This window comes from Bos grunniens, chromosome 13, assembly GCF_055505025.1.
Source record: "Bos grunniens cultivar Pamir isolate PY7600 chromosome 13, Bosgru_T2T1.0, whole genome shotgun sequence".
In the NCBI taxonomy this organism is placed as follows: Eukaryota; Metazoa; Chordata; class Mammalia; order Artiodactyla; family Bovidae; genus Bos; species Bos grunniens.
This window is the reverse complement of record NC_141177.1, coordinates 11,533,908-11,561,161: the sequence shown is the minus strand read 5'-3', so window position 1 is coordinate 11,561,161 and position 27,254 is coordinate 11,533,908. Positions and strand designations below refer to the sequence as shown.

The following is a 27,254-nucleotide window of genomic DNA, read 5'->3' as shown; positions in this document are numbered from 1 at the left end:
GAAATGGAATTCCATCCTAAAAAGCTATAAAACTACTGTTCTACAGTCTCAACCACAGCATTTTTTTAGAGGGGGCATGACTTACTCAAGGGAAGCTTTGCTCGGACCTAGGTTTACTGACTTCCGATCCATTGCTAGTCCGTGGCTCAGTACCACAGCCAAGCCCAGAGATGCGGTTCTGCCTCCAAACAGACACCCTGTGCCTGGAGGTCCAGAAAGAGGGGACATCTGGCCAGCACTCAAAAGGGAGCTTGGGATGAGGAGATGGGGGACAGACAGCAGCAGGCGTGTGGGGCCGCCAGCGGCTACCCTGGACCAGAGTGGAGGCAGGAGTGCAGCCTCTAGGTATGGGGGAGGAGGCCAGAGGAAATGAGATAGGAGCCCCAAAATCACGGTGGAGCTCAGGAGTCTAGACTGGGACCAGGGAGTCACAGCGGAAGGCCGAGACGAGACCCCCTCCCTCAGCCTTCCCGGGTGCATCACGCGTGGCCACAGCCCCGCAGGATGGCGGTCAGAAGCGTCCCTGGAACACACACCGGAAAGGGCAAATCCCTGCTGGACCCCTGTTCCCTCTCCCCGAAGCCCGAAGCCCGCCTTGTGTGGAAGAGTAGTAGCCCAGGAGACGGGGGCTGCGGGACTTCGCAGCGCCTGGAAGCCCACCCCGCACCCCTCGCCACCTCGGCCCGGGCCTCAGGCCGCAGCCGGCAGAAAAGTGGTGGTGCTGCCACCTCCTGGTGCCTTCGGGGAGTACAACCCACGTCCAGCCGGCCTCAGCCTTCGCTTAGGTGGCCAGGGATCAGGAGGCTGGGGTTTCAGAAGAGCGGATCAGCTGTTTACTTTTCCTTTTTCTACATGCTATCATGGAAAGCTCCAAACATAAACAAAAACAGCGAGAAGTGTACTCATGCCTGTTATTCCGCTTCTCCAGTTAGTTTACCCCTGATCTTATTTCTTTACCCACCCCCACTGCCCCCTTCCAAATTATTTCAAAGGAAATCCCAGGCATCTTATCATTTCAACCTAAATGTTTCTGTATATATCCCTAAAATAAGTATTTTTACAAGATAACCACAACACCATTATCTCTCCAAAAAAGAATAGAATTCCTTAATGTCATCAAATATGTGTCAAATCATCAATTGTCTCATGAATTCATGTTTTCTATAATTTATTAATCAGGATCTTGATAAGGTCTACAAGTTACAACTGGCTTAAAGTCTTTTGAGTCGTTTTTTAATCTATAGTTTTCCTTTTCATTTGTTATTGTGTTCAGGGTTTTTATTTGCGGTTTCTTTTTTTTTTTTTTTTTACAATCCATTTGTTGAAAGAAATTGGTCATTCGTTCTGACATTTTCCACAGTCTGAATTTTGCTTGTTTTATCCCTATGGTATCATTTAACATGTTCCTTGAATTTCTGAGTTGTAAATTCTGTCACTTGGGGTTGAATCCAGAGGCTTGTTCAGATTCCTTTTTGATCTTTGGCCAAGTCCACTTCGGAGGGGCTGCTGTGTCCTGGCAGGAGCTAGTGATGCCAACTGGTCTCCCTTCTTGCGATGTCAGCAACCACTGACCATCATGACCTACATCCGCTGTTTCATTGGGGATCTCAAAATGCTGATATTCTATCACAGCTGTTTAGTTTTAAATCCAAGATTTATTATTGATTCAGAATTCCTTCCTGCAACAAAAATGGCCTGTGGGAGAAAAGCCTCTTCTGGACCCTAAAACGTCTCCTTCCTTTTCCAGAACTGTGTTGTCCAACAAGAATACCCACATGTGGCCACTAACACCTGAAAATTGGCCAATTGGAATTTGAGATACGCTGTAAATATAGAGTACATTTCCAGTTTCCAAGAGTTGATATGGAAAAGAACTGTGAAATATCTTTATTAATAATTTTTTATCATTTGCATGTTGAAATAATATTTTAATATAGTGATTAAATAAAATGTATTATTAAAATTAATGACACCTGTTTCTTTTTACTTTTGAAATGTGGCTACTAGAAATTTTTAAATCATATATGCAGCTCACATTTGCAGCTCTTATTCTATTTCTGTTGGCTAGTGCTGTGGCTCAGATGGTAAAGAATCTGCCTGCAATGCAGGAGACGTGGGTTTGATCCCTGGGTCAGGAAGATCCCCTGGAGAAGGGAATGGCAACCCGCTCCAGTATTATTGCCTGGAGAATCCCATGGACAGAGGAGCCTGGTGGGCTACAATCCATGAGGTTGCAAAGAGTCAGACACGACTGAGTGACTGGCACTACTACTAACACTAGTCTAGCATCTAGTTGCCACCATGATTCATGAACTCTCCCAATGATTATTGAGCTCCACCTATGTGTCGAGCACTGTTCAGAGAATACAGTAGTGAACAAACTAGGCAATGCCCCTGTCCTCATGGAGCTTGCATTCTAGAAGGAAGAAATGAACAGGAGAACTAAATATATACTACTAAATAATCTATGAAGTAATAAAGTAAGCACAATAACTAAGCAACTAAGTACTACTTGTCAAAATATGGGACAATAGGGTAAAGCAATACCTGGAGGAAAATATATGGTTTTAAAAGTATTTGTCATAAAACTCAAGAGAGTTAATGCAAACAAGCTTAAGTCTTCAATAAAGAAGTTGGAAGAGAGCAAGAGAGATGATGACATTGTGAACTAAAGTAGGGGAAATGGTGAAAAATTAGGGATTTTTTTTGAAGACTGAGTCAACAGGATGGATAGCTATTTCTGGAACTCAGTGGAAAGGGTATGAACTAGAAATATATACCTGGCAGTCATCAGCATGTAGGTGGTATTTAAAGTGATAGAGAGCAAGGGTAGATAGAGTGTAGGACCTAGGTGAACTCATCAGAGCCTCAGTTCTGAGCCTAAACTGGCTAAGTCTTGTTGGGAGCCCCAGGCTATATTAGGTACAGAGATGCTGCCTCAGACCAGTAACACTCACCTGGTGTGTAAACCAAAATACCCAACAAGGAACATAGTTGTCAGGTAGACCAGATGTCACCATCATCGTCATTGCCACCTTCATCTTCACTATTGCCATCACTTTCATCATCCATTCATTTATTTATTCAACATCTCACACAGATGGCATTATTACTCCTGATATTTCAAAGGGGAAAGTGAGCTTTAATAACTTTATCCACAACAGGACAGTGGTGGGAGTCTATCCCAGACCCCAAGTGTTGTATTGACGGTACAAGGATCTTCACTGCCATGTCGTTCATAACAGCAAAAGCCTGGGCACAGCATCAACTGCCATCATCAAAAGAGTGTTCATACAATTATAGGTATGAGTGATATAAACAGACATCTAAGATCTATTCCAGGGACTTTCCTAGTTGTCCAGTGGTTAAGATTTGCCTTCCGATGCAGGGGACATGGACCCAGTCCCGGGTGGGGAACTAAGACCCCACCTGCCAAGGGGCAACTAAGCCCTCACCATGCAAATACTGAGCCCACATGCCACAATGAATACCCAGCACAGCCAAAAAGAAAAAAAAAGGATCTATTCTAAAGAAAAAAAAAAAAAGACCTATTTTAAAATTCAGTAGATGCAGTAGGTGTGGTAACAGGGGTACTGTACATGAGCCCAGCACTGGGACTCAAGCCGAGATCTACCACTGACAGGTGTGTGACCTGTGGCAAATCACACTATCTCCCTGAGCCTCAGCTTCCTCATCTGTTCAGTGGGGGCAAGACTCCCTTTCCTGTGACCCCACAGGTCTTTGCTGCTGCTGCTGCTGCTGCTGCTAAGTCGCTTCAGTCGTGTCCAACTCTGTGTGACCCCATATACGGCAGCCCACCAGGCTCCCCCATCCCTGGGATTCTCTAGGCAAGAACAGTGGAGTGGCTTGCCATTTCCTTCTCCAATGCATAAAAGTGAAAAGTGAAAGTGAAGTCGCTCAGTCGTGCCTGACTCTTAGTGACCACATGGACTGCAGCCTACCAGGCTCCTCCATCCATGGGATTTTCCAGGCAAGAGTACTGGAGTGGGGTGCCATTGCCTTCTCCACCACAGGTCTTTAGTGAGAGCCAAATAGAAACAGATGCTAAAGCTTTTCATTTCAGCAGAAGGATGTGCAAATAAGAGGGGTCATGGCTGCTGCTTCCAGAAGTTCAAATAAGCCAGGCTCCGCTCAAGTGATACCTAGAACTCTGGAGGCCTAGTCCTGCTAGCAGTAGGACTGAATCAGATTTTGGGACCCCCAAGCCTCTCTAGCTTTGCACACACCCAGAGAATCACCCTTAGAGTCCAGTGACCAGGGCCTCCTGCCTTGTCACTTGGTTTGAAATGCCTTGAGGACCCTACTTTGAAGGGTCCTTCTCTGACCTTCCAATAGCCAGCGCTTCTGTCCACAGGGCAAGGAACCTAGGGGGTCCAAAAGGCTGTGCTCACCTATAGCCCCTCCGCATTCCTAGACCACACTGCTGCTGCTGCTGCTGCTGCTAAGTCGATCCATTCGTGTCCAACTCTGTGCGACCCCATAGATGGCAGCCCACCAGGCTCCCTCATCCCTGGGATTCTCCAGGCAAGAACACAGGAGTGGGTTGCCATTTCCTTCTCCAGTGCCTGAAAGTGTAAAGTGAAAGTGAAGTCGCTCAGTCGTGTCCGACTCTTAGCGACCCCATGGACTGCAGCCTACCAGGCTCCTCCGTCCATGAGATTTTCCAGGCAAGACCACACTGCAGTTCCCCAAATCCCCAGAATCCTGTGCCTAAATGTCATGAGCCTGCCTCCAGCACCTGCATCAATTCTTCTCTGGGTCTTCCTTCCAAGAGTGGACCATGCCCAGTGTATGCACTCCTAGCCTCAAAGGGCCAAGAGGAGGTTAACTGAATGGGGATGAAGGAGGTGGAAAGGAATGGGGAAATGCAGAGTGGGGTGACCACAAGCACATAGGGAGACCCCGTGAGGAAGGTGCAGGATGAAAAAGCTGAGGCTAGAAGAGGACGTGATGGACTGCAGCCCAGAGCCCCTGTTTGTGCACCTACCCCAGACCTCTCAAGCCCTGAAGGTGCACATAAACATCATAACACTGATCATTCTCCTTTCCTTCCCTGAGGAGGCTGGTGATAAAACACAGGGAGCAAAAACAATCATTGCTAGAGGCCTAATTATGGCGAGCAGCCTGTTAGTGCTGTATATAGACTCTGCTTTGGGGGAAATGTGCTGATTTATGCAGTTCCCAACATTTAAAGGTGAAGACCAGACTGTGGCTGAATCAGATCAAATCATTCTCTGGGACAAATTACAACACTGAGCTGCTGAGCAAAATTGTGTAAAAGATTGTCTGTCTTTCCTTCCCTCTTCCTGAGACTAACTTCACCTTGGGTTCTCTGGCCATTCCTTTGAGTCAAAGGCTCAAGTTGGCCATGTGGATATTGAAGGAGAAGTCAGTAATTACCAAGTACCTGCTCTATGCCAGGCTCTGGGGAATTTAAGGCATCTCAGACTGAGGCCTCCAGGAGCTCACATCCCAGTGAGCTCAAACAGATCCTCTTGGCCTGCAAGCTGTCTAGCTGTGGAAGATTGCAAAAATGGTACCAAATCCCCTCCACACCCCATATGTGCACCTTATTGCTATGTTACTTTGAGTGCCCTTCCACTCCCATGCTGAGCTCAGTCAGGTGACTTGTTCTGGCCAATAGGATGCTAGCAAACATGATGCAAGCAAAGATTTGAAAAGTTCTGGGGAAGTGGGGTTTGTCCTCTTTTGCAGTTCTTGGAATTCTCAATGTGAAGAAATTTGGGCTACCCTCCCAGAGGATGAGGACCACATGCGGTTATGCAGAGAAAGACCCTCCTGCTCAGCATCTCAGAAGTCCTGGTAAGCCCATCATAAGCCAGCCAGTCCCAGGAAACCCACTGGCACACTGCAGACCAACTAGTGATCCCAGGCTGGTCCAGAAGAACCATCCAACTGAGCCCAGCCCAGAATGCCAAACCATAAAATTGGAAATTAAATTATTTTCAATTATCCATAACAAAGGATAGGACTGAGCCAGACCTACAAGAATGAGTAGAATTTACCAAGTAGACAAACCAGGAAGAGTAAATCAGGCAGAGGGAACAACATCAGCAAAGGAACAGGGAACCCTGTTTCCAGAGAATTATGAGTCACTCAGTATGACTAGATCACAGCGCTTCCGGGAAAGATGAGGCTGGTAAGTTAGACAGAGGCCTTGCCTTAGGGGACCTCAGTGCTGAATTGGAAGTTTGGACTTTATCCAGTCAACAGTGGGAAGCCCCTGCAGAAACATGAGCAGGAGGGAGCCAAGGTGAGTTGTGTGTTTTTCAGGGTCACTTTGACAGCACTGAGGGTCATCAGGTGCCCACCTTCCATCTCCAGCAAGCAGTCAGTGCCACCAGCCTCTAAGAGATGTCAGGAAGCAGTCCTTCCACTCTCCTCCCCTCACCCCAACCTTAGGCAGGAGGTGCTGCTGGGATTCCAAGGTAAATGCACCTCAAATGAACGAAGGGAAGTCAATTTCCAATGTCAGTTTTCATGTAGCAATGCTGTTTCAAGGTCAGTGACAGGTGTGTTGGCTTCTCAGAGTCAGTGACAAAAGGGGATAAGTGTGGACAGTGAGAAGACAGCTTCACAAAATCAGCCTTTTTCAGAGTTGGAGAGGACCTTGAAGGCCAGCTGGCCCAGCCCCCTTTGAAGAAGGACTCTACCACACACCCTTCCTTACCTAGCTCCAGTGACAGGGTGCTCAGCATCTTCTCTGCTCAAAGTTCTTCATCACAGGCTTATTATTGGTTCGGGCTTCCTGCTTCAGTCCATAGCAGCCTGCAGAGGTGACAAGATGCCTACTGAAACCCTTGATTTGTCTCTTCTCCAGCCTGAACATAATTCTGGAGTGATCTGCACAGAATGAAAAGGGCAGCACTTGCTTCATTCCCAAATTCAAATCTCTATCAGTGTAGCCTAAATAAGCTGTCATGGCAGTTACATCAGTCCCACCCCCACATCACCTCCAGGATCCCCTTTCCCGATAAGGTGGTATTTTGTACGTCCTTCCATTGTAGCTGAATTGCAATTCTTTTCCGACATGACAAAATGATTGAAAAAACAAGCCCTAGAGCCAATGAATCTTTGTCCCCTCCCCAACCCCAGCCCAAGGTCTGGAATAGAGTAGCAGCTCATAAAGCATCTGCTGAATGAATGTCTGTTTCCTTTATGAGTACAGGCTATGGGATGGGACACACACAAAACAGCCTAGCACAGAACATATGGGCTCAGGAACAAGAATGCTTAGGTTCAAGGCCCTGTTTTCACTAGCCCCACCTTCACAGACCCACAGTTCCCAAACTATGTTCCAAGATACCCCTGGGCACTTCAGCAAACACACACGGGTACAGCTGCCCCTTTTTGGCCACACCACATGACTTATGGGATCTTAGTTCCCTGACCAGGGGTTGAAAACCTGGGCCCTTGGCTGTGAGAGTGCAGAGTTCTAACCACTGGACCAGCAGAGAATTCCCTAAAACGTTGTTTGGTGGTTTTTTTTTGCTGCAGTGCAAATTGGAAGGAGTTTCCCCAATCAGGGATTGAACCCACACCCTCTGGACTGGAAGCAGGAAGTCTTAACCCCTGGACCCCCAGGGAAGTCCCCCAACTGTTATCTGAAATGTTCAAAAGGAACACGATCATATCTACCAGATATCCACAAACTACAGCTCATTTGCGCTGCATTCATTCTGATGACATCAGATCCTTGCAAAGCTGGGTTTTCAGTGTTTATAGTAATAAAAAGCAAATACCATGTGAAAACCAGTGTAGAACAAGAAAGGAAGATGACAACATCCCACCTGATTCTAAGTTTTTAGATGTGTAGCGTCCAACAAGCACACACATCCCATTACTATGTAATTCTGCTTATTTAAGATGGAATAATTTTTTTCTTTCAACTTGTATGAATTATTTTTTCCAATAACTACTAAGCTGTTAGGACATAAATATTTATAAGTAGTTGTTTGGACCTAACAACTTAATAAACAGAACTACTACGTATTTCTTTTGGCCTTTGGATATCATGGAAAAATACTGAGATACTAAGGGTTATTGGAAAATATGGAAACCTGTTTTAGGCATTTTAACATCATTTCTCTGGACCTCAGTTTCCCTAAATATAAACTGACGGGTAACAATAATAAATAATAAGGTTGTTGATAAGATTAATTGAGGCACCTCAGACGGGACTAGAATCCAGCCTAAACCCAGGTTAGGACCTGAACCCACTGTCTTTTAACTGAAATCACACACCTGGTCTCAGGACTTAATGAAGCACAGGTTCTCTAAGTCTAGTTGCAGAAAAGAACTCAGTGAGAGACAAAGTGATAGACAAGAAGTGGATTTATTTAGAGAGATAAGAGATGCACATTCTGTAGGAGGTCAAACCAGTCAATCCTAAATGAAATCAACCCTGAATATTCAATGGAAGGACTGATGCTGAAGCTGAAACTCTAATACTTTGGCCACCTGATGCAAAGAGCTGACTCACTGGAAAAGATCCTGACGCCAGGAAAGATTGAAGGCAAAAGAAGGGTGCACCAGAGGATGAGATAGTCATATAGCATCAGGGACTCAATGGACAGGAATTTGAGCAAACTCTAAGAGATAGCAGAGGGCAGAGGAGCCTGGCGTGCTGCAGTCCATGGGGTCGCAAAGAGTAGGACACGACTGAGGGACTGAAGAACAATAACAACAGGAAGGAGGTGATTAATATTGCACAATTGAGATGCTAATTACGAACCATCTTTATCAGCCTGTTGCTGCAAATTTCCCCAGGCTCTGGAGGCCACAGTCTGAAAGAATGAGTTTCTAGGCTTAGTCTGAGTTGAAGGTAATTAAGACCGTCAGAGCTACAAAACCACATGCTTCAAACTGATTCAGACCTTTCACTAAATTAGACCATCTCAGAATGTGTTGGAATCGTGAGGTTTTGCCAGCTGTATAATCAGTTCCTTATTCAATTCCTTAAATAGAGATTTATTGATAAACCAACCTACTGTTTTTAAAATGAAGTTTTTTGGAAAAAAAAAATAATAAAGCTTTCCCTTAAAAAAAGGTTCCAATTTTCATCAGATCAAATTTCCTTTGCCTTTTTGCCTCTAGGGTGCCTAAGGATTCTGAATTTTTTTTTTTTTTAATGCTGAGTTATTCCTTTATTAGATAGTCATTGAAATAGACCTCATTCCCATAGAGGGGTGATTATGGGCACAGAAAATACATTCGTTCCTTTTACAAGGCTGGTAGCTGACAGCCGTGATTCTACTGGTAGCATCAGTGAAAATGTTGCGTTTTATAAAACGAATACTGAGATTATTATAAAGCTGTTAGGGGCATGTTTTCTGAAATTAAAAAATAATGAAAATGGAAAAATGGTTTCTCTCAGATGAAGGGCTCTACACACAGTCTAAACTCCCTCAGCCCCTTCCCTCCCCAGCTAATGAAAGATGAGTATCTGTCTCTGACCTCACCCTCCAGTCCCTTGGGCCACCCAGGTCTGAATCTGAGCCTGGAGCACAAAGCAAACTTCCCAGATCCTCCGTGTGAGTACATGACATTTAGACATTGTGACATCAGAAAGTTTAGGCTTTTGAAAAATCACCTTATCCCATCTCCTTGAGACCGACCTCATGACCCCAAAGAAACCTCTGGCAGAAGGAAAGGCCTCTCACATTTAGATGAGGAAGGAGTCTTTGTCACAAAACTGTGAGAGATGGCTAAGATTCACATCTTGCTTCTGCTACTTACTAGCTGTGTGACCTTTGAGCAAATGACCTAACCTTTCTGTGCTTTGCTTTTCTCATTTGCCCATAATCCAATCACAGCACATTTAAATGATGCTAGGGTGAACGCGTTGAGTTAAAGTAAATAAAATGAGTAATTGCATGTGTGGCTTGCTTTGGGGGCTCACACTGTATTTCTTTTGGACAGCAATGCTTTAGCAGTGTTTACTGTATTAACTATTTTTTTAATTTAACTTATTTATTTATTTTATATTTTTGGCTGCACTGCATCTTCGTTCGGAGAAGGCAATGGCACCCCACTCCAGTACTCTTGCCTGGAAAATCCCATGGACAGAGGAGCCTGGTAGGCTGCAGTCCATGGGGTAGCTAAGAGTCGGACACGACTGAGCGACTTCACTTTCACTTTTCACTTTTATGCATTGGAGAAGGAAATGGCAAGCCACTCCAGTGTTCTTGCCTGGAGAATCCCAGGGACGGGGGAGCCTGGTGGGCTGCCATCTATGGGGTCGCACAGAGTCGGACATGACTGAAGCGACTTAGCAGCAGCAGCAGCAGCAGCAGCGTCTTCGTCGCTGCGTTCCGGCTTCCCTGTCTGCAGCGAGCAGGGGCTGCTCTCCAGTTGGGGGTGTGTGGTGGCTTCTCTGGTTGCAGAACACAGGTTCTATGCACCTGGGCTCTAGCAGTTCCTGCGAGTGGGCTCATAGTTGTGGTTCATGAGCTCTAGAGCACAAGCTCAGTAGTTGCTACACACAGGTCTAGTTACCCCATGGCATGTGGAATCTTCCTGGACCAGGGATCAAACTTGTATTCCCTGCATTGGCAGGCAGATTCTTAACCACTGGACCGCCAAGGAAGTTCTGTATTTACTACTGATTAGGCTACTTCACTCTGAAAACATAGACGTTAATCCTAGAAAACCAATGATGACCAGTGAATTTTATCCTGTAGAGAAGTAAACAAAAAGATGATAACCCAAAGTTTACAGATCTCTTACATGTACTTTACCAGTCTTATTCCAACATTCTTTCTTTCAAGTGACTATAAATATTTCTGCCTCATACTTTTTTGAACTCTCCTTACCATATTGCAGGTTCCCCTCATTTCAAGGAGTTAATTAAATTTTTGACACATGCTCACTTTATGGAGAGTTATGGAAATTTTGGAAATTATACTTTGAATGGGGATTCTGAAGATAAAGGAGGCTGAAAGGACTCCTTTTTCTCCCCCATCCCCACTCCAGGCTGTTGCCTTTTCTGAGTACAAGCTGGTTCTTAAGGAGATCACCTCCCCATGACTCTGTGAGCCTCCCTCCCTCCTGGAGTTAACTAGTGAGCAACGCAGGCCATGCGTGCTCAGTCACTTACTTGTGTCCAACTGTTTGTGACCCTTTGAACCGTAGCCCGCCAGACTCCTCTGCCCATGGGTTTTTCAGGCAAGGATACTGGAGTTGGTGGCCATTTCCTCCTCCAGGGGATCTTCTCAAACCAGGGATTGGACCAGAGTCTTTTGCATCTCCTACATCGCAGGCAGATTCTTTACCACTGTGCGTCGAGGAAGCCCAGAGCACAGCAGGAGCAAGAGCCAAAAGTGGCTGGTCCAGGGAAAAACTGGGCTTTCAGGATCTATAGACTCTGCATGAGCTGCTGAGCCTTCCTGACCTTTAAAGCACCCAGAAGTTGCTGATGTGGGTTGAGTTACCCACCCTCAAGTTTGAGAGTTCAGAGAGACCAGGGAACAGAGAAGCTTCATTTGGATGTCTTGGAGGGAGCCAAAAGTCTCCCATGGACCATAGGTCCTCAGGGCCAGAGACCCTCTTCCCCTGCCTATCTCTAAAGACACATCTCAGCCAGATCTAAACTAGACAGCAGAAGAGAACAGAGGGACCTCAGAGGAAGGTGAGGCAGAAGCATCAGACCACATGGTCGCTGAACAGAAATGCAGCTGTAAGAGACCAACACCTGAATTTTAAAAGTGATAGTAGGCTGTAAGAAGAGACAAGAACCTATCTCACACACATACACACACACACACACACACACAATTAGAACTTAAAAACAAAAACTTTGAGCTTAAAAAAAAAAAACAAGCACACAGATGAATTAAAGGAAAGGATGTCATTTTTGAGCCCTGAATCGGAAACCTGGAAGATCAAGTATAAGAAACATCTTAAAGCTTAGAGAAAAAAGAAAACTAGATAAAAGTCATGAGGGAAAAGATAAAAGATTTAGGGGAAAGATCCAGGAATCCTAACATGCAAAGACACAGGTTCCAGATGGAGACAAAATAGGAGTAGAAAAAGAGGCAAATATCAAACTCAGACCAGAAGAAGATTTCCCTGAACTGAGGAAAGATCTAGATAGCCTGTGCACTCCCTGGAAACAAAAGTGCTTCTGGCTAAGAAATTATTCACATGATAGGATGGAAGAAGATAATTGCAAATGAAGCCACTGACAAAGGATTACTCTCCAAAATATACAAACAGCTCACACAGCTCCGTACCAGAAAAACAAACAACCCAATCAAAAAATGGGCATTAGACCCAAACAGACATTTCTCCAAAGAAAACACACAGATGCCTAATAAACACATGAAAAAATGCTCAACATTGCTTATTATTTAGAGAAATGCGAATCAAAACTAACCAGTCAGAATGGCCATCATCAAAAAATCTATAAACAACATATGCTGGAGAGGATATGGAGAAAGGGGAACATGGAACCCTCTTGCACTGTTGGTAAGAGCATAAATTGATACAGCCAGTATGGAGAACACTGGAGATTTCTTTAAAAACTAGGAATCAAACTACCATATGACCCAGCAAATGACCCAGCAATCCCACTACTGGGCACATACCCTGAGAAACGCACAATTCTAAAAGACACATGTACCACAGTGTTTATTGCTGAACTATTTACAATAGACAAGACATGGAAGCAACCTAAATGTCCATCAACAGATTAATGGATAAAGAGATGGTGGTACATATAACATATACAATGGAATGTTACTTGGCCATAAAAAGGAACATATTTGAGTCAGTTCTAGTGAGGTGGATGAACCTAGAGCCTGTTATACAGAGTGAAGTAAGTCAGAAAGAGAAAAACGAATATGATATATTAACCATATATAGCAAATCTAGAAAAATGGTACTGATGGCCCTATTTGCAGGGCAGCAATAGAGACACAGAGTAGAGAAGAGACTTATGGATGCAGCAGCATGGGGGAAGAGAGGGTGGGATGAATTGAGAGAGTGGCATTGAAACATATATATTACTACATGTGAAAGAGGTAGCCAGCGGGAATTTGCTGTACGATGCAGGGAGTTCAACCCAGTGCTCTGTGACAGCCTAGAGGGGTGGGATGGGGTGGGAGGGAGGTTCAAGAAGAAGGGGACATAAGTATACCTATGGCTGATTCATGTTGATATATGGCAGAAACCAGCACAACACTGTAAAGCAATTATCCTCCAATTAGCAATAAATTTTTAAAATTATTCACATGATAGGGTAGAAGAAAGATGTGTAAGGATAAGCAAGAGCTCACCATTGCTGTGGTGAGCCAGTAGACGGATGACAGTGTATATGAGCCACAAAAATAGCTGCTGTTTCACCTCTGCCCTCAAAATCTCCCATAAGAATATCTCTTGTGGCCCACAGTTCAGTTCAGTTCAGTCGCTCAGTCGTGTCCGACTCTTTGCAACCCCATGCATCACAGCACGCCAGGCCTCCCTGTCCATCACCAGCTCCCGGAGTTCACTCAGACTCATATCCATCAAGTCAGTGATGCCATCCAGCCATCTCATCTTCTGTCGTCCCCTTCTCCTCTTGCCCCCAATCCCTCCCAGCATCAGAGTCTTTTCCAATGAGTCAATTCTTCGCATGAGGTGGCCAAAGTACTGGAGTTTCAGCTTTAGCATCATTCCTTCCAAAGAAATCCCAGGGCTGATCTCCTTTAGAATGGACTGGTTGGATCTCCTTGCAGTCCAAGGGACTCTCAAGAGTCTTCTCCAACACCACAGTTCAAAAGCATCAATTCTTCGGCACTCAGCCTTCTTCACAGTCCAACTCTCACATCCATACATGACCACAGGAAAAACCATAGCCTTGACTAGATGAACCTTTGTTGGCAAAGTAATGTTTCTGCTTTTGAATATGCTATCTAGGTTGGTCATAACTTTCCTTCCAAGGAGTAAGCGTCTTTTAATTTCATGGCTGCAGTCACCATCTGTAGTGATTTTGGAGCCCAGAAAAATAAAGTCTGACACTGTTTCCACTGTTTCCCCATCTATTTCCCATGAAGTGATGGGACTGGATGCCATGATCTTCGTTTTCTGAATGTTGAGCTTTAAGCCAACTTTTTCACTCTCCACTTTTACTTTCATCAAGTGGCTTTTTAGTTCCTCTTCACTTTCTGCCATAAGGGTGGTGTCATCTGCATATCTGAGGTTATTGATATTTCTCCCGGCAATCTTGATTCCAGCTTGTGTTTCTTCCAGTCCAGCATTTCTCATGATGTACTCTGCATATAAGTTAAATAAGCAGGGTGACAATATACAGCCTTGACGTACTCCTTTTCCTATTTGGAACCAGTCTGTTGTTCCATGTCCAGTTCTAACTGTTGCTTCCTGACCTGCATACAAATTTCTCAAGAGGCAGATCAGGTGGTCTGGTATTCCCATCTCTTTCAGAATTTCCCACAGTTTCTTGTGATCCACACAGTCAAAGGCTTTGGCATAGTCAATAAAGCAGAAATAGATGCTTTTCTGGAACTCTCTTGCTTTTTCGATGATCCAGCGGATGTTGGCAATTTGATCTCTGGTTCCTCTGCCTTTTCGAAAACCAGCTTGAACATCAGGAAGTTCACGGTTCACATATTGCTAAAGCCTGGCTTGGAGAATTTTGAGCATTACTTTACTAGCGTGTAAGATGAGTGCAATTGTGCGGTAGTTTGAGCATTCTTTGGCATTGCCTTTCTTTGGGATTGGAATGAAAACTGACCTTTTCCAGTCCTGTGGCCACTGCTGAGTTTTCCAAATTTGCTGGCATATTGAGTGCAGCACTTTCACAGCATCATTGTTCAGGATTTGGAATAGCTCAACTGGAATTCCATCACCTCCACTAGCTTTGTTCGTACTGATGCTTTCTAAGGCCCACTTGACTTCACATTCCAGGATGTCTGGCTCTAGGTCAGTGATCACACCATCGTGATTATCTGGGTCATGAAGATCTTTTTTGTACAGTTCTTCTGTGTATTCTTGCCACCTCTTCTTAATATCTTCTGCTTCTGTTAGGTCCATACCATTTCTGTCCTTTATCGAGCCCATCTTTGCATGAAATGTTCCTTTGGTATCTCTGATTTTCTTGAAGAGATCCCTAGTCTTTCCCATTCTGTTGTTTTCTTCTATTTATTTTCATTGATCACTGAAGAAGGCTTTCTTATCTCTTCTTGCTATTCTTTGGAACTCTGCATTCAGGTGTTTATATCTTTCCTTTTCTCCTTTGCTTTTCACTTCTCTTCTTTTCACAGCTATTTGTAAGGCTTCCCCAGACAGCCATTTTGCTTTTTTGCATTTCTTTTCCATGGGGACGGTCTTGATCCCTGTCTCCTGTACAATGTCATGAACCTCATTCCATAGTTCATCAGGCACTCTATCTATCAGATCTAGGCCCTTAAATCTATTTCTCATTTCCACTGTATAATCATAAGGGATTTGATTTAGGTCATACCTGAATGGTCTAGTGGTTTTCCCTACTTTCTTCAATTTAAGTCTGAATTTGGCAATAAGGAGTTCATGATCTGAGCCACAGTCAGCTCCTGGTCTTGTTTTTGCTGACTGTATAGAGCTTCTCCATCTTTGGCTGCAAAGAATAGAATCAATCTGATTTTGGTGTTGACCATCTGGTGATGTCCATGTATAGAGTCTTCTCTTGTGTTGTTGGAAGAGGGTGTTTGTTATGATCAGTGCATTTTCTTGGCAAAACTCTATTAGTCTTTGCCCTGCTTCATTCCGTATTCCAAGGCCAAATTTGCCTGTTACTCCAGGTGTTTCTTGACTTCCTACTTTTGCATTCCAGTCCCCTATAAGAAAAGGACATCTTTTTTGGGTGTTAGTTCTAAAAGGTTTTGTAGGTCTTCATAGAACCGTTCAAATTCAGCTTCTTCAGCGTTACTGGTTGGGGCATAGACTTGGATTACTGTGATATTGAATGGTTTGCCTTGGAAACAAACAGAGATCATTCTGTCGTTTTTGAGATTGCATCCAAGTACTGCATTTCGGACTCTTTTGTTGACCATGATGGCTACTCCATTTCTTCTGAGGGATTCCTGCCCGCAGTAGTAGATATAATGGTCATCTGAGTTAAATTCACCCATTCCAGTCCATTTCAGTTCGCTGATTCCTAGAATGTCGACGTTCACTCTTGCCATCTCTTGTTTGACCACTTCCAATTTGCCTTGATTCATGGACCTGACATTCCGGGTTCTATGCAATATTGCTCTTTACAGCATCGGACCTTGCTTCTATCACCAATCCACATCCACAGCTGGGTATTGTTTTTGCTTTGGCTCCATCCCTTCATTCTTTCTGGAGTTATTTCTCCACTGATCTCCAGTAGCATATTGGGCACCTACTGACCTGGGCAGTTCCTCTTTCAGTATCCTATCATTTTGCCTTTTCGTACTGTTCATGGGGTTCTCAAGGCAAGAATACTGAAGTGGTTTGCCATTCCCTTCTCCAGTGGACCACATTCTGTCAGATCTCTCCACCATGACCCACCCATCTTGGGTTGCCCCACGGGCATGGCTTAGATTCATTGAATTAGACAAGGCTGTGGTCCTAGTGTGATTAGATTGACTAGTTTTCTTTGAGTATGGTTTCAGTATGTCTGCCCTCTGATGCCCTCTTGCAACACTTACCGTCTTACTTGGGTTTCTCTTACCTTGGGCATGGGGTATCTCTTCACGGCTACTCCAGCAAAGCGCAGCTGCTGCTCCTTACCTTGGACGAGGGTTATCTCCTCACCACCTCCCTTCCTGACCTTCAACGTGGGACAGCTCCTCTAGTTGTGGCCCACAGTAACAAGAAATATATATGTAAGAGAATTTGTAAAATGTAGTTCAGCCTAGCCAAGTTCACATATTTCAAAGTCACTATAACCAGCCAAGGCTGAAAGAGCTAAACAGATACCCTTAGCTCCATTTTCACTGAGTGGCTTCTGGTCAAGCTGAGCAAGCCAGTGGTACAACGGCTTAGCTGGTTCTGCCCTATGTGGAACTCCTTTCATGGGCAACTGTTATCTCAGAGCTCCCCTGTCAGGCTGCCAGAGACAGTATTAGTTGTACATCATGATGCGATGGTTTCCCTGCCCAAGCCTGCTTCCTCCCATTTCCTTTCACAGGTGTTACAACACCATAAATCTGTCTCTGCATCTGCATCTCAGAAATTCCAACCCACATAAAACACTGTTAAAGCAGCTATTATAATTATGCTCAAGGACTCAAAAGAAAATATGCTTCTGAAAAAAATGAACAAATAGAGAATTTCAACAGATGAATAGACATTACAAAACAGTACCAAATGAACATTCTAGAACTAAAAATTACCATAGCTGGATTTTTTTTTTTTTAAGTTCACGGGATGGCTTTAACAAGAAATTGAAGGTGACAGAGTCAACATACTTGAAGTTAGGTAGAAGTTATCCAATCTGAAGAGCAGAAAGAAAAAGGCTAAAAAAATTTTAAGAGCCTCAGGGATCTGTGGAGCAATACTAAAAGGTTTAAACATAAGTGGGGTCCCAGAACACAAGGAGAAAAGGGGACAAAAAAAAGTTTTTTAAAGAAATAATGGCCAGGGATTTGACTGGTGGTCCAGTAGTTAAGAATCCACCTTCCAACGCAGGGGACGCAGGTTCGAGTCCTGGTAAGGAACTAGGATTTCACAGGCTGCAGAGCAACCAAGCCTGTGCACCACACCTAGAGCACTGGCGAGCTGCAACTATAGAGCTCACGCACTCCGGAGCCCACACGTCACAACTTGAAGGAAGCCCATGTATCACAATGAAAGGTCCTGGGTGACGCAACTAAGACCTGATGCAGCCAAATAAATATTTTTTTAAAAAGAAAGAATGGCCAAATTTTTCCCATTTAGGTGACAGTTATAAATTTACAGTGTCAAGCTCAAGCCCCAAGCAGGAATAAATACCAAAAAAAAAACCTAAACAAAACCCACATGTGGATGGCTATTTCACACCAAACTTCTGAAAATTAGAGACAAAGAAAATATCATTAAAGCAGCCAGAGAAAAATTGCACACGGCTATCAGCAGTGATTTGAATGACTTCTGACTTCACATCAGATGTAACGGAGGGCAAAAGACAACTGAATTGGTGGGACTTCCCTGGCAGCCCAGTGGTTAAGAATCTGCCTTCCAATGCAAATTCAAGCCCTGGTTGAGGAACTAGGATCCCACATGCTGCAGGGGAACTAAGCCTGCCCACCGCAACAAAAGATCCACAGTGAAGATTACACATGCCACCACTAAGACCCAACAGAGTCAAAAATAAATAAATAAAATAAGTATTTTTAAAAAGAATAATCTGTAGAGTGATGAAGGGAAAACCATCAACCTAGAATCCTAAACCCAGTAAAATAGACTTCAAAAATAAATATATTGCTGCACAAGACATTACTGCAAACTAGTGGCTTTAAAACAACACACGTTTACTACCTCACCGTGGGTCAGGAATCAGAGGATGGCTCAGATGGGTCCTCTGTAAGGTGCCATCAAGGTGTCAACCAGGGCTCAGTCCTCATCTGGAAGCTTGACTAACCACAATGAATCCTCTTCCAAACTCACTTAGGTTGGTGGCAAAATTCATTTCTTAGAGTCTGTAAGATGAGGCCATCCTCAGCAGCTAGATGCCACCTACAATTTCTTGCCCTGGCAGCTTGCTTGCTCAGAGCCAGCAAGTGAATGAGAAAGTCTAAAGTCAGCTAACAAAACAGTCTTTTATAACGTAACGTAATCATGGGAGTGGCAGCCTGTCACTTTTGCCACGTTCTTCTGCTTAGAAGCAAATCACACGTCCCATCCACACTCACAGGGAGGGAGTCTATAAACATAGGAACACCAGAAGGTGGGGCTTCCTGAGAGTCATCTCAGGGTCTGCCCACCACAATGAATGGAAATAAAAAAACTAACACAATCATTGCCAGCAGACCTGCTGGCTAAGTCTGTCCGACTTTTTGTGACCCCATGGACTTCTCCAGGCCAGAATACTGGAGTGGGTAGCTTTTTCCTTCTCCAGGGGATCTTCCCAACCCAGGGATTGAACTCAGGTCTCCTGCATTGTATGCAGATTCTTTACCAGCTGAGCCACAAGGGAAGCCCAAGAATACTGGTGTGGGTAGCCTACCCCTTCTCCACGGGATTTTCCTGACCAAAGGATCGAACCCAGGTCTCTCGCATTGTGGGCGGATTCTTTACCAACTGAGCTAAGGAACGGAATGTGCGTGTTTGTCACTCAGTCATGTCCGACTGTTTGCAATCTCATGGATTGTAACCCACTAGGCTCCTCTGTCCATGGAATTCTCCAGGCAAGAATACTGTAGAGGGTTCCACTCCCTTCTTCAGGGGATCTTTCTGACCCAGGGGTGGAAGCCTGGTCTCCTGCATTGCAGGCAGGTTCCTTGCCGCCTGAGCCACCAGGGAAGCCCATTACAAGGAATTCTATTACTAAATGCAGTTCATCAAGTGAAACGAAATGATATCGATAGACCTTCATATCTTCAAGAAAGAATGAAAATCCTTGGAACTATTAAATATATTAAATATAATGTTAAACTATTATATTCTTCTTAATTTCTTAGAAGAAGGCATCTGAACATTTAAGGTAGTAATTATACCACTGTATTGTACGTTTATAATGTAATATTGTGATAAATATACATAAAAGTTGATCAGATCAGATCAGTCGCTCAGTCGTGTACGACTCTTTGCGACCCCATGAATCGCAGCACGCCAGGCCTCCCTGTCCATCACCAACTCCCAGAGTTCACTCAGACTCACATCCATCAAGTCAGTGATGCCATCCAGCCATCTCATCCTCTGTCGTCCCCTTCTCCTCTTGCCCCCAATCCCTCCCAGCATCAGAGTCTTTTCCAATGAGTCAATTCTTCACATGAGGTGGCTAAAGTACTGGAGTTTCAGCTTTAGCATCATTCCTTCCAAAGAAATCCCAGGGCTGATCTCCTTCAGAATGGACTGGTTGGATCTCCTTGCAGTCCAAGGGACTCTCAAGAGTCTTCTCCAACACCACAGTTCAAAAGCATCAATTCTTCGGCGCTCAGCTTTCCTCACAGTCCAACTCTCACATCCATACATGACCACAGGAAAAACCATAGCTTGACTAGAGGAACCTTTGTTGGCAAAGTAATGTCTCTGCTTTTGAATATGTGTGAAATGGTAAAATAAATAAATAAATTTTGTGTAAAATCTGAATGTGGCCAAAGTTCAGATTGTGTAGTCACTAAGCAACTGCTTTAAAAAATGAAAAATGTATAGCTAAAAAGTTGATTAATGAATTAAAATGGAGCTTTAAAAATTATTTACATGACCCAAAAGAAGACAGAAAAAGTGGAATACAGAAGCTAAGAAAGACAAGTAATAAAACTGTAAATATATATCAAATCATATCTATAATTACAGTATCTTAAAAAACTAAATGCTCCAATTAAAAGTTAGCAGATAAGGGGGATTTCCCTGGTGGTCCAGTGGTTAAGACTTCACCTTTCAATATAGGAGGTGTGAGTTCAGGCCTTAGTCATGAAGATAAGATCCCACATGCCTCGTGGCCAAAAAACCAAAACATAAAATAGAAGCAATATTGTAACAAATTGAATGAAGAATTTTAAAATGGTCCACATCAAAAAAAAAAAATCTTCAGAAAAAAGTTAGCAGATAAGGTCAGAATGGATTAAAAAAGAAAAACAGAAAAACAGGCTATATTCTGACTACAAGACAGACTTTAACTATAATAATACAGGTAGATGAAAGGAAATGAATGACAAAAGATATATTATACAGCATACAATCAGGGCACAAAAAGGAGGAGACTTCAAGACAAAGGGTAATATAAGAGTTTAAAAGGGACATTTCATGAGAGTAAAATGGTCCATTTTTATCAGGATATAAAAATTATAATTACATCTAATGATAGAGCTTCAACATACATGAAAAAAATTGACAAAATCTATCATTCCACTCAGAAATTGATGGAACGACTAGATCTTCAAATCATTAAAAATTCAAAAGATTTGAACAATGTCATAAACCACCTGGACTTGATTTATATTTATAGAACACCATAACCAAAAATAGCAGAATACATATTTTTTTCAAATACTCATGGTACTATTCACCAAGATGAAATGTATCCTGGGCCATAAAACAATTCTCAATAAAATTAAATTGAAGTAATACAGAGTGCATTTTCTGTCCATGATGGAATTAAATTTTAAATTGATAGTATTTAGACATATAGAAAAAATAAATCTTTGAATATTAAGCAATAAACTTATAATCATTGAGTCAATGAAGAAATCATAAGGAAGTTTTTTCAACGTTTTTATATGATTAGTAAAAAATACAATACATCAAAATTTGTGGGATGCAGTTAAAGCAATGTTTAGTGGGAACATCATAACATAAATATTTATATTAGAAAATCAAATAGACGTGAAATAAATTAAGTTTCCACCTCAAGAAACCAGAAAAATAAGTGCAAAGCAAACCCAAAGTTAGTAGAAATGCTTTTATTTTAAGAGCAGAAATTCTCAAGATAGAATATAAAGAAAATTAACAAAGCCAAAAGCTGGTTCTTTGAAAAGATCAATAAAATTAATAGTCCCCTAGCTGATTGACAAAGAAGAGATAAAATACAAATTACCAATATCAGGAATCTTCTGAACCTTCTGATTCAGGAGTATCCTGAATCTTCTTTCAGGAATGAAAGAAAAGACAGCCTTTCAAATACTATAGACAGTAAAATAATAATAATAGAATATTATAGATAACATTATGCTAAAAATTATGTAGACAATCTAGATCAAACACACAAGTACCTTGAAAAAGACAATTTACCAAAATTGATATAAAATAAAATAGAAAAACTAAATAGCCACATACCTAATAAGAAATCAAATCAATAATTAAAAACCTTCCAATACATCCACATAGAAAAACCTTCCCACCAAGCAAACTTATCATTGTGAATTTTATTAAGAAAGAATTAACTTTCATCTTACTAAAAATCAGAAAATGGAAAAGAACACTTTCCAACTCATTTTATGAGACTAACGTAACCTCGATAACAAACCCAGCAAAGAAATTTTTTAATTTCAAACCTATGTCCTTTATGCACACAGATACAAAAATTCTCAACAGAATATTAGCAAATAGAATCTAACAATATAAAAAACAAAATGCATCATGACATACTGGGTGTATCCTTGGACTCTCAGCTTAACATATGCAATGCCAATCAATGTGATTAACCATATTAACAGAATAAAAAGAAAAAACAAACTTACTCAAATAGATTCTGGAAAACCATTTGAAAAAAATTAATCAACAGCCATTCATTTAGAAAAAAATCTCCCAGCAAACCAGAATTAAATGGCATCTTCAAAAACCCTCTGTTAACATTTTACTTAAATATTGAATGAATATTCCTCCTAAGATTAAGGATAAGGTTGCTGCTGCTGCTGCTGCTGCTGCTAAGTCACTTCATTCGTGTCCGATTCTGTGCGACCCCATGGACTGCAGCCTACCAGGCTCCCCCATCCCTGGGATTCTCCAGGCAAGAACACTGGAGTGGGTTGCCGTTTCCTTCTCCAATGCATGACAGTGGAAAGTGAAAGTGAAGTCGCTCAGTCGTGTCCGACTCTTGGCGACCCCATGGATTGCAGCCTACCAGGCTCCTCCATCCATGGGATTTTCCAGGCAACAGTACTGGAGTGGGGTGCCATTGCCTTCTCCCAAGGATAAGGTTAGGATACCCATTTTCTCCACTTCTATTTCACACTGTATCAGAGGGTCTAGCCAGTGAAGTAAGAGAAGAAAAAGAAGTAAAAGATGTATCAATACAAATTAAAGAAACATGTAAAACTGTCTTTGTTCACAAATAAATGACTGTTTACATAGGAAACCTTAAGAAATCTGCAAAACATCTAGAACTAATAAATAAATTACCAAATGTATAGATACAAGGACACTATACAAAAATCAATTGTCTTTATATTTTAGCAATGAAACATTGGAAAGTGAAATGAGAAAAGCAGTTTCATTTACTCTGTCAAAAAATATTAAATACTCAGGAATAAATTTAACAAAGGACATTACCTCTACATTAAAAACCTCTACATCAAAACTATATTAAAATTACACTAGACAGTCTCTTCAATAAGTGGTGCTGTGAAAACTGGACAGCTACAGGTAAAAGAATGAAATTAGAACACTCCCTAACACCTTCCCTTGTGGCTCAGCTGGTAAAGAATCCATCTGCAACGTGGGAGACCTGGGTTCAATCTCTGGGTTGGGAAGATCCCCTGGAGAAGGAAAAGGCTACCCACTCCAGTATTCTGGCTTGGAGAATTCCATGGACTCCATGGGGAGTATAGTCCATGGGGTCGCAAAGAGTCAGACACAACTGAGAGACTTTCACTTCACTTCACTAACACCGTAGACAAAAATAAACACAAAATGGATTAAAGACCTAAATGTAAGGTCAGACACTATAAAACTCTTAGAGGAAAATATAAGCAGAACACTTTTTGACTTAAATCACAGCAAGATCTTTTTTGACCTACCTCCTCGAGTAATGAAAATAAAAACAAAAATAAACAATGGAAACTAATTAAACTTAAAAGCTTTTGCAAAGCAAAGGAAATCATAAACAAGACAAAAAGCCAACCCTCAGAATGGGAGAAAATATTTGCAACTGACAAGGAATTAATCTTCAAAACATACAAACAGTTCGTGTAATTTAATATTAAAAAAAAAATTAAAGTGTGCTTCCCTCACAGCTTAGTCGGTAAAGAATCTGCCTGCCAATACAGGAGATGTGGGTTCGAGTCCTGGGTTGGGAAGATCCCCTGGAGAAGGCAATGGCAACCCACTCCAGTACTTTTGCCTGGAAAATCCCATGGATGGAGGAACCTGGTAGGCTACAGTCCATGGGGTCACAAAAAGTCGGACATGACTGAGTGACTTCACTCACTCATTCATACAAACAGCTCATGCAATTTAATATTAAAAAAAAAAAACTCAATCAAAAAATGGGGGAAAGAACTAAATAGACATTTCTCCAAAGAAGACAGACAGATGACCAACAAACACATGAAAAGATCACTAATTATTAGAGAAATGCAAATCAAAACTATGGTATCTCACATAGACAGAATAGCCATCATCAAAAAATCTATAAACAATGAATGCTGGAGAGGGTGTGGAGAAAAGGGAACTCTCTTGCACCATTGTTGGGAATATAAGTTGATACAGCCACTATGGAGAACACTATGGAGGTGCCTTAGAAAACTAAAAACAGGACTGTCATATGACCCAGCAATCCCATTCCTGGGCATATACCTAGAGAAAATCATAATTCAAAAAATACGTGCACCCCAATGTTCACTGCAGCGCTATTTACAATAGCCAGGACATGGACGCAACTTAAATGGAGGAGTGGAGAAAGATGTGGTACATATATACGATGGAATGTTAGCCATTAAAAGTAATGAAAGTATGCCATTTGCAGAGGTCAAGGCTATGGTTTTTCCAGTGGTCATGTATGGATATAAGAGTTGGACTGTGAAGAAGGCTGAGCGCCGAAGAATTGATGCTTTTGAACTGTGGTGTTGGAGAAGACTCTTGAGAGTCCCCTGGACTGCAAGGAGATCCAACCAGTCCATTCTGAAGGAGATCAACCCTGGGATTTCTTTGGAAGGAATGATAATCTGAAACTCCAGTTCTTTGGCCACCTCATGCGAAGAGTTGACTCATTGGAAAAGACTCTGATGCTGGGAGGGATTGGGACCAAGAGGAGAAGGGGACGACAGAGGATGAGATGGCTGGATGGCATCACTGACTCGATGGACGTGAGTCTGAGTGAACTCTGGGAGTTGGTGAGGGACAGGGAGGCCTGCCATGCTGCGATTCATGGGGTCGCGAAGAGTCGGACACGACTGAGCAACTGAACTGAACTGAACTGAGGTGGACCTAGAGACTGTCATACAGAGTAAAGAAAGCCAGAAAGAGAAAAACAAATACTGGATAATAGCATTTATATGTGGAATCTACAAAATGATACAGATGAATTTATTTGCAAAGCAGAAATAGAGACACAGATGTAGAGAACAAATGTATAGACACCAAGAGAGGAAAGGGGAGGCAGTGAATTGGGAGACTGGGATTGACAGGCGGCGCTAGTGGTAAGGAACCTGACCGACAATGCAGGAGACTTAAGAGACGCGGATCTGATCCCTGGGTTGGGAAGATCCCTTGGAGGAGAGAATGGCAACCCTCCAGCATTCTCACCTAGAGAATTACATGGACAGAGAAACCTGGCAGGCTTCGGTCCATAGCATCGCAAAGAGTCAGACATGACTGAAGCCACTTAGCACAGCACATACACAGTTGTCTATGTATAAAATAGACAACTAATGAGAACGCCTACTATATGGCACAGGGAACTCTACTCAGTGCTCTATGGTGGCCTAAATAGGAGGAAATCGAAAAAAGAAGGGATATAGCTGATTCAATTTGCTTACAGCAGGAACTAACACAACATTATAAAGCAATTATATTCCAATAAAAATTAATTTAAAAAATAGAGTAAAGTTACACTAAATACTACAAATACTGAGAGAAATTAAAGAAGATCTAAACAAATGGAGATATATACCAAATATATCAATTGGAATACTTAGTGTTTTTAAGGTGTAGTTATCTCCATATTTAATGCAATCTCAAACATAATCCAATCAGTCCATTTTGTAGAATTTGACAAACTGATTCTAATATTTATATAGGAATATATAATATTTATATAGAAATACAAAGGACCTACCAACATCCAAATCAATCTTGAAAAAGGACAAATTGATGGGAATTTGCTGATGATCTAGTGGTTAGGACTCAGCCCTTTTATTGCCATGGACCTGAATTTGATCCCTGGTGGGAAACTAAGATCACACATGCCAAGCTGCACAGCCCCAGGGGACTGGATGGGAGGAAAAAAAAAAAAAATTGGAAGAAGACTAACACAATTTGACTTAAAGAATTACTATGAAGTGACAGTAATCAAGGCATTGGATCAATGGCATTTGTATTGTTTTTGATTTTCAGTCACTCTGTTGTGTCTGACTTTTTTCGACCCCATGAACAGCAGCACACCAGGCTTCCCTGTTTTTCACCATCTCCCAGAGTTTGCTCAAACTCATGTGCATTGAGTCGGTGATACCATCCAACCATCTCATCCTCTGTCATCCCCTTCTCCTCCTGCCTTCAGTCTTTCCCAGCATCAGGGTCTTTTCTGATGAGACAGCTCTTCACATCAGGTAGCCAAATTATTGGAGCTTCAGCTTCAGCATCAATCCTTCCAATGTATATTCAGGGTTGATGTCTTTAGGATTGACTGGTTTGATCTCCTTGCAGTCCAAGGAACTCTCAAGAGTCTTCTCCATTACCACAATTCAAAGCCATCAATTCTTCAGTACTAGCCTTCTTTATGGTCCAACTCTCATATCTGTACATGACTACTGGAAAACCATAGCTTTGACTACACAGACCTTTGTCAGCAAATTAGTCTCTTCTTTCTAATACAATATCTAGGTTTGTCATAGCTTTTCTTCCAAGGAGCAAGCGTCTTTCAATTTCATGGCTTCAGTCACTGTCCTCAGTGATTTTGGAGCCCAAGAAAATAAATGTTGTAAGGACAGACAAATAGCTCAGTGGAACAGAGTAGAGAGCTCAGAAGTATATCCTTATTTATAAGGTCATTTGATTTTTTAATTATTTTAATTTTTGGCCACTCCACTAGGTATGTGGGATCTTAGTTCCCCGACCAGGAATAAAACTATTCTCCCTACATCAGGAGCTCAGAGCCTTAATCACTGAATGGCCTGGGAAGTCCCTGGGTCATTTCAGTTCAGTCCAGTCCCTCAGTCATGTCCAACTCTTTGCAACCCCATGGACTGCATGCAGTATGCCAGGCTTCCCTGTCCATCACCAGCTCCTGAAGCTTGCTCAAACTCATGTCCACTGAATTTGTGATGCCATCCAACCATCTCATTCTCTGTCGTCACTTTCTCCAATGAGAACCACGTGAACAGTATGGGTCATTTTATTTTTGACAAAAACCAAAAAAAAAAAAAAAACAATCCAACAAAGAAAGGAAGATGCTTTCAATGTATTTTCCTGAG

The 27,254-nt window shown here is 42.4% G+C and overlaps 1 long non-coding RNA gene across 2 annotated transcripts; it reads right to left on the bottom strand.

Annotated features, from left to right (window-relative positions):
* Window positions 1–1,151: 1,151 nt before the first annotated feature.
* Window positions 1,152–18,861, bottom strand: LOC147360209 (uncharacterized). 2 transcript variants are annotated; one of them, XR_015139001.1, is made up of 4 exons: window positions 18,502–18,861; window positions 16,715–16,834; window positions 6,713–6,810; window positions 1,152–1,679 (listed from the first exon to the last, which is right to left on the bottom strand). It is a non-coding gene; the product is annotated as an uncharacterized LOC147360209 (long non-coding RNA). The 2 variants fall into 2 exon arrangements; XR_015139002.1 differs by having other exon boundaries at window positions 18,507–18,861.
* Between the last annotated feature and the right edge of the window lie 8,393 nt (window positions 18,862–27,254).